Raw genomic sequence first — 7,966 nt, forward strand, 5'->3', positions numbered from 1 at the left:
TGGAAAAATCATACGAAGAAAAATTGCTTCAAATATTTCCTGTTATCTGCGTCTTCTTTTAGACATCTACATCACCGGATGAACCCTTATGTCGCGTAGGAAGAGTAGCTACTTCCGGTATATTGGACTTCGTGAATCGCTAACTACGCTGTCGCAAGAAATCGCTCTTGATAATGTCCCTGATTGCAAATAATAAGATAAATACGTTTCCCCTTAAGTCTGGACGATGCTATAACCGGACAATTCCGTGGAGGCAATTCGATATGTCTAGAAGCACCCGTATCTGCTGTCATAAAGAAAATGATAGAAAATATAAGGCATACACTATGACAGCAAGCCTATGAATAATAATATTACTTTTTTCGTATATACATATATCATGGATACGACACAAATATGAACAAAATACGTAACTGATCAATAAGACAGATAGAAGAACTTTTAAGTAGTTTTGATCTTGAACGTTGAAAAAAAATTGTTGTTATTGCACAGAAAGTAATGAAACATCTTGTTTTGAAATTAGAATAATTGAAAGGTAGAGCCAGATGGGTCTCCCATCTTCCTGTTCCCTGGTAGACCTAATCAGTTGACAGCAGAAAGAAGACTTTCTTGTTCTCATCTCGGTAATGTTACGGTTATGCCCTGTGCGTCTAATCTTCATGTGTGGCAATTAGAGTATTGTGGCCTGGCCATGTCAAACATTATGGGGAGCTGTTTGGAAAACACCGTTATTGAACATCATCCGAACGGATTATATGGCTATCGTGTATAGTTTATGACAACATACACATTAGGTACTTGATGAATGTCATCTAAAAGTCAAGGTCGTCTGAGCTCGGTATGGGGACAGTATGCAAACGATATAGGAATTAAAGACCACGGTAAACTGTGTACATCGTTAACAAGATGGCGATAATTGAGGATTGTGAAGGTGGTTTCAGCTCAAGTAGAAAGTGCCGTCTCGCCTTTAATTACCTAGACATAACCTAATCATCTCAACATCTGATCTCTCAGCCCAGTTTGAATATCTGCCATCAGTGAACATTCTGCTACTTACTGTTCTTTATACCAAAATCAGCTCAATTGTCAATCTTACTATTCTGAATTAATTCTAGTACTAATTATAGATTCTTGGAATATATGTGAATATTTTGTGAGTCATCAAAAAAAAGAAAATTCCCTGTTGCTATATATTGAATTCATCAGCGATACTGTTGAGCGCGGATACCCTCCGCTCAGAACGCGAGATGATATCAATCCATTGTTAATAGCACCCACCTGAGAGACGTATAGAAAATGTCATTATGTGGTCAGCAAATCGATTAACTGGCCACCGTTCAGCCATTTCGGCCATAATTTGGCCAATTGCAGCCATTTGACCTTTTTATAGATTAATTCTGGACCATTTATTCATCGAGACGTGAAATAGGATGCTGTCGTAAAATGAGATACGTGTAAAGCATATATAAGTAAATTGTCCTGGGCCACGTGTATCGTATCGGCAAACACCCTAGTTAAAACGTAAAGCAGAAATGAAACGTGGCTGTTGCGTGATGAACGCGTAATTGTGCGCCGGCATCGAGGGATTCGATATGTTCGAAGCGAAAGGTAACGACAGAAGAAATTCTTTCTTGCTTGTTCATAGCTAAAGAGCAAACGAACATAGCGTGGTTGCTATCTAAATTACACCTCGCTAAATCAACACATTAAAGCCTCATGACGCCACGAAGTTTGTCATTTCTGCATGACGTCATAGCTCCCAAGCCGACAGTTCCCAAACAACCAGCAAATTTGATGCCGACGATTAGCCAATAACGAAGTCCATAACGAATTACATTTTGGTCCATGTTTGGTGATCCAGAGTAACCTAAAGATGCCATAAACTGCCGCAAATTTCGACACGAATATTTTCTGATACGTTTTCCCTACAGTTTTATCGTCGACGGTTGCAAAATAAGCGATCGATTCGAACGATTTTTAGTAGTCAACCGTCGCAAGCAGTGGCATTGCGCCAAATCGTAATCGCTTTCAAACCACATCTTCTAATGAAGAAAGTGTACAGTGCCATTTTTGACATTTTTGTCGACTTTCGTCGGTTCGACTAAAATCACCATGCGTTCAATTACGGGATGGAAACACGGTAAACCGGGGAACGAATCCGGATACATTCGTTACGCAGAAACTAATTAGATGACTTGAAGATCCGAGTGGTCCATCGAAACCAATTAAGCGACTTCCTGCTGAAGAGAAACAGTCTATAACGTAGATATATCCCTAGCCTAATAGAAGGTTACAGGATGAGAGCCTGTAGGAGAGACGTTAATCAGCTACGTGTAGGTTAAAGAACATTGCGCTGAAGAAAAGAAAGACCGGGCTTCCAAGAGGTTTAATTTCTATTTTTAGTTGCTTTTTAAAGAAATGGGGACTTCGTTCATTCATTATAAGGCCTACATATATGGCAAACGCGCGTGTCATATCTCAGCCGTCTTCATTCCAGACGATGAAGATAGTAAACAACGACGTGACTTCGATACGACTGTTAGAGAGGAGTACAAAACTGCGGCTTGCAACTGAATAATTCATCGGAGCCGCTCTGATTGAATATTAAACACCCCGATCACAGTGCCCATATTTTATTATTTCACGGCGAACATGAAAGCGGAATTTACCTTTCATCCGTGTTCCGTGCCGATCTAGCGATATGGCCCACGGGACGTACGAAGTGCTGCTTTGTTTCGCACCGCTGTCGTATATGTCATGTTGTTTTATGGTGAATTTATTAGTTATGATAGGTGTTGTAATGATTTGATAAACACTCGCCGTTTTATAGATATTCATGTTTTATTTCTATCGGTGTTTATTGAAGGGGATTCTGGTGCAGAACGTTGACTTATTTAGTCTTGTGTACAAAGAAATTCATATGTTCACTGAGTTATCGACGATAGCGACTTTATTTCAAACGCAAGATCAACGATAATGAATTCTATATAGTTATACATACTGATGTATTTCCCCAATACATCCGACAGTGGATTGTCAATTTGAAATTTCTTAACACGGTCTCGCTTCATCGTTTTATCTCATTGATAATGCCGACTTTTTGATTAAAATTGGCAACGAATACTAGCAGTTTAATCTTTAGCCTTCGCCGTTCACAGTCTCGTTAAGAAATTAACTGCAGAAGGGGCGACTCTCACGGGAGCCCGCGTGTCTAGATGAGAGGATCAGTATCGACTAGGATATGAATTATTGAACGACTCGATGTACAAGTATCCCCTAAAGACATCGAAGAAACTGATGACATCACTACTTGTAACGCTATATGGATCTAGCAGATAGATAATATCTATCTGCTAGATGACGTCACCGTCTGCGCCAAACTTTTCGTTCCGTATTCCCCAGCTGCGGTCTATGGCCGGGCGACCAATAATCAGCTAAACGGACCTTCTCGTCGTATCGTCGTCGATCTAGTGGCTACATTCGTGACAAACAGCAGGACTTTCTTAAGAACTTAAGAACTAGAATTCAATTCAATTCACGCAAAAAGCAATACACTTGAACATCGGACTGCACAATTTCCGTTGACATATAGGTGGTTAACAGCGCAGAAGCATTAACCGATGTCTGTGTGAATTTGGTTTTGTCCATCAATCATTTTTATCAATAGACTATGGGATATATAGTATATGTACATCGCAGATTCTGGACAAGGATCATACACATTGTCCCAGTAATCACTTTGAAGAGGTACTTCACTCCCATGTAAGTTTCATATGGGGTGGTGATATAAGAAATATATGATGAGCTCGCCCTGATCTACAATCGCCTTACCGTTATCCGAAAGGAATTCTGTATTTTGCTATTTCTTAATGGAGAAAGTAGTTTGTTCGGACAATTGCAATATACAAGGTATCAACGCGCCCACGTATTTGTTATTTGTCGCGTATATAGGGACGGCTACTCGGTCAACGAGCTTCTGACGTTTGTTCTTTGAGATTGAGTTGTAATTAGCATCTAACGATGATGAATGTCCTGATATGAATTCTGTTGGCACTGGTGGTCACTGCTTGATATAAGCTAACGCTGACCAGCATGCCATAGCTGCATTAATCACGGTTTGCTGAGTTTTGTTCGTAAAGAATTATGGTTAATTAGAATAATGGATTATGTTGACATTTCCCCGATCTCTACCGCGTCCAGGTTTCTTTCTTCCTTTTTAACAATCTTTCCGGATATCTGACCAACAAGTCGCAGAACAGGTTCGAAATGGAAATGTTTCTAAGGATATATAGAATATACATCATTAATAGCATATAGCCGCGATAACACGAGCTTGTTTAACTAAACAAATATTAGTTAGGCACGGGCCAAATTTGACAGGGGCATGATCCGTGCCAATTTAGCCTCGACCAAATCGTCCCTGTGTGATCGCGGCTTATATATATACCTTTCATTAGTCTGCAGCGCACGAGGTCCTTTAACCCTACTCTTGGAGAGTATAATCTTTTAATTGAACCGGAATAGCCTGCTTTGCCTATGCGCGGAGAGCATTCATTCTCCAGCCTAATCCCCTTTTAAGAGAGCCTTGCGTCGCTAGTTCTGGATATATAGTTGCCGAAATCCCAGCTGCATCTGTATCCGTCGCATCGCAGCCCGACGTTAGCTATATAGCCTTTACATACAGCCTGTGAGTTTCTGTGAGCCTGTGAGTCTCCAATAATAACATGATCAGCTACTATATCTACCTCGCCTAAATGGCCTAGCTTTGTCTTTGATGCGCTGATTTACTTTGTTCATTTTGTAGTCAATAATTACCCATCTAGATCACGCGTCACGACGTCTCGTATGCGCATTTGAAGTTACTCCAAAATGCATCCTTTAAAGCATTAGGCTTTTATTGATCATATCTATTTATAAGTTGTGAGATGTCAGTATATTATTTCAAATACACATAGCTACAATGGAAAACATGTGCGTTTGTTCTGATTATAACTCAAACAGGATTGCTAGCAATTTGAAACCTAGCGTTTCCCACAGGGTACTAACGGTAAACCGATTCCTTGTCACACGCTGCGGGCACATATCTGAAAACTATAAATCGGGATTGCTTGAAGAGTGTTACTTTGTGACGACAGGCTATTGTGAACCTGTTACTCGGTTAGTTATTTGACCCCAAATGAAAATGGTTGGTTACTGGATACCATGAAGAGAAAGTCATATTGCGCACTTTATTCGCACATGTCACCATCGCACATTCACGAAATTGGTGTATCACCTACACACGATGTGATGTTAAGGTTATCGGATATGAATACGATGAACATATAGTTTCCCCACATCAGGCCATTGAACGGTGTTTCGGGGACTGATTCGTGGTAGGATAACGCCTTCTGGTCTTCAATCTACAAAATAGAAGACTATCTAATACATTCGCTGTGGTTATGATGTTCATTAATCATGCTAGTAAGCTAGACGGAATGGTTGACATGAACGAATATTATCACACGACATTTTTTTATTAAAGAACATTGCTCCAGATGCACGCCAGGGAATAATGCAGTGAGTGATTGTTATTGCTGTTTGATAAATGGCATAAACCGTATGTATACACACCTCCATAATTCCAGATCCGTAGCCAGGGAGAGCGGTCAAAGCTCTGCATGGGGCCTCACCTATAAAACCTTGAAAAATAGTCACATGAAGATGAATTCTGAGGCAATCACGTAATGTATGTGGCTTTATTTTTCAACCAAATTGCTTAAAAAGTAAAACACGTACGCAAGAGTTAGTATTTCTTTCTAACATTTGGAAGCATGTGGACCTCGAACTTCCGTGCGACACCCGTCGCACCCCTTTGCTACGTGTCCGAATTCCCATTTTTGCTATTATTGTGCACATATTCGGCAAGCTTCCAGAACATTTTGCCTACCCAACTTACGTTGTATATTTATAGTAGTTGAAAGCCGCGAAGAAATTCGGCTTTGAAGTGTAACCGGTAAGACAGTATAGATTGTCAATAAGATGACACGAAGAGTGTGCAGCCTAGTAGACGTACGTTGAATGGCATTCAATGATTGTAGAAATCTTTTCTCGCCATCTGCTCCATTAACCACATTTTCCAATTAGTCAAATGAAATTGCTCGCTTAATATTTTAAAAGATCTACGCATCCCGCAAGCTGCGGGCTTAACGAGCACTCTATTTCAATATTATGTTAGGTTTGACGTATATGTGCTTGCGTTTGCAATTTACCATACGACCTATACTCTTTCACACCATAACATCGGTGAGTGATTCTTCAATGTCTTTGACTAGACAACGCATATTAACGCGCGTAGCTATTCTAATTTCTCTTCGTTGCAAGAAATTATCAACGTAAAATTGATCGAGACTGATGAAAAACAGTCATCCTTAATCGAGCGTCAGCGCGAATGTAAATTGTTATCAGCGTTTTGGATTCACGCTTTGTTGTTTGACGGTGGCGAACATTAGTACCGTACAAGAGGAAACGGGAATCTGCTGCTAGTTTTATTAACGATGTGACGGAATGGCTAAAACGGCCGTTAACAACACAGCTTTAATGGCCGACTGTTGCACGAAAACTTATGAACAATTATTATTCCACCTTGCAGTATTCATAAACAATAGCAACTGTGGTATTGAATGTTGCGTCTCAGTATTCGCTGAATATTCAACTCTTTTGTTTTTACAACATACCCTACGCACAATTATCAACCGCGTGATATTGAAATGTTCTCATCCATTGATCAACAAGAAAATTAATTATTCTGCATGTTCAATACTAGATGTTAAGAGGAGGACTATTTCCACAACGGGCAATTAATATCCGATTGATTTGTTGAAAATGTAAACCTACAGGTTTTTATGTGATGTTGACTGCGGATCCACTGCCCATATATCTGTCGGAAACACTGGGATAGATGATTGCTGATCACTTCCGGTAGAAGATGCCTTCGGTCAAGGTCATTTCTATTTCTTTGTCACTCGGAAAATTTGACCGACTTTGTTCTACATCGAGAACCAAATGAAATGCTATCAAAATGCTCGGACACGAAGATAACCGCTACAGCCCATAGAAAGTAGAACGAGTCTTTGTACAAGCTCATCCTGTTGTCTTAAATTTGCCTTTTTCTGTGGGAAAATTAAATCGATCTACTCATCATTCTTACCAATACTAGATGTATAATTAGAAGTAAGTCACGCGTGCGTGGAACCCCTTTAAGGCAAAAGCAGAACGTCTCGCCGTCTTCACAAGTGGTATATTTGCAATGGAATTATTCGTACGATTGAACTACGAATCCTATTTGATCCACTCAATTACGCGCGAATCTTTAGTTTTCCCCTCATTAAACATGTAGAGCATAGAGTCAAAAGCAACTCTCTATCATTTTGATTCGGTGAAGACTTGTTCATAATGAACTATGTGTGCGATAATTGCCATACCACAGTCTACGGTATGTAGGTACACAATCGAAGAATGTGGTGCCTGCATCTTGCTGGTTGTTGACACTGACGAGTCTACGTTTGGCCGTGACTCGACTTCACGTCCCAGCGTTCACTAATTTTCTTCAGATAATACAAGGTACATTGTAGGACTATGTACTACAAAACAACGAGAATCTATTTAAATCAATTTAATCTATTTTTCGAAAGAGCATCTATCTACCCGATCGTTGCTAAGACGTAACATCCAAAATAAGAATAGAAAAAGATTGCTTCGTCTACACTTTACAGTATACATTGTATTACTGTATTGGCTCATTATATTTCAATAAAGTCGTTTAGATTAATGTTTGCCTTGTATTTAATGCGTGTTGAGATATGCGACCACCTGTGCCTGTGTCCTGAAATAATAAACATTCATTTTCTCTGAGCTAAAAGATGTCAAACACGACAAAACGCAATAGACAGGGATCAAAAATAAGGTCCTAAGCTCATTCCGCACA

General features: G+C 39.8%; 1 long non-coding RNA gene across 1 annotated transcript; it reads right to left on the reverse strand.

Annotated features, from left to right (window-relative positions):
• Window positions 1–5,064: 5,064 nt before the first annotated feature.
• LOC141906475 (uncharacterized) lies at window positions 5,065–6,914 on the reverse strand. The gene is made up of 3 exons (XR_012619342.1): window positions 6,877–6,914; window positions 5,614–5,681; window positions 5,065–5,402 (listed from the first exon to the last, which is right to left on the reverse strand). It is a non-coding gene; the product is annotated as an uncharacterized LOC141906475 (long non-coding RNA).
• Between the last annotated feature and the right edge of the window lie 1,052 nt (window positions 6,915–7,966).

The sequence above is a fragment of the Tubulanus polymorphus genome, chromosome 5 (genome assembly GCF_964204645.1).
Source record: "Tubulanus polymorphus chromosome 5, tnTubPoly1.2, whole genome shotgun sequence".
NCBI lineage: Eukaryota > Metazoa > Nemertea > Palaeonemertea > Tubulaniformes > Tubulanidae > Tubulanus > Tubulanus polymorphus.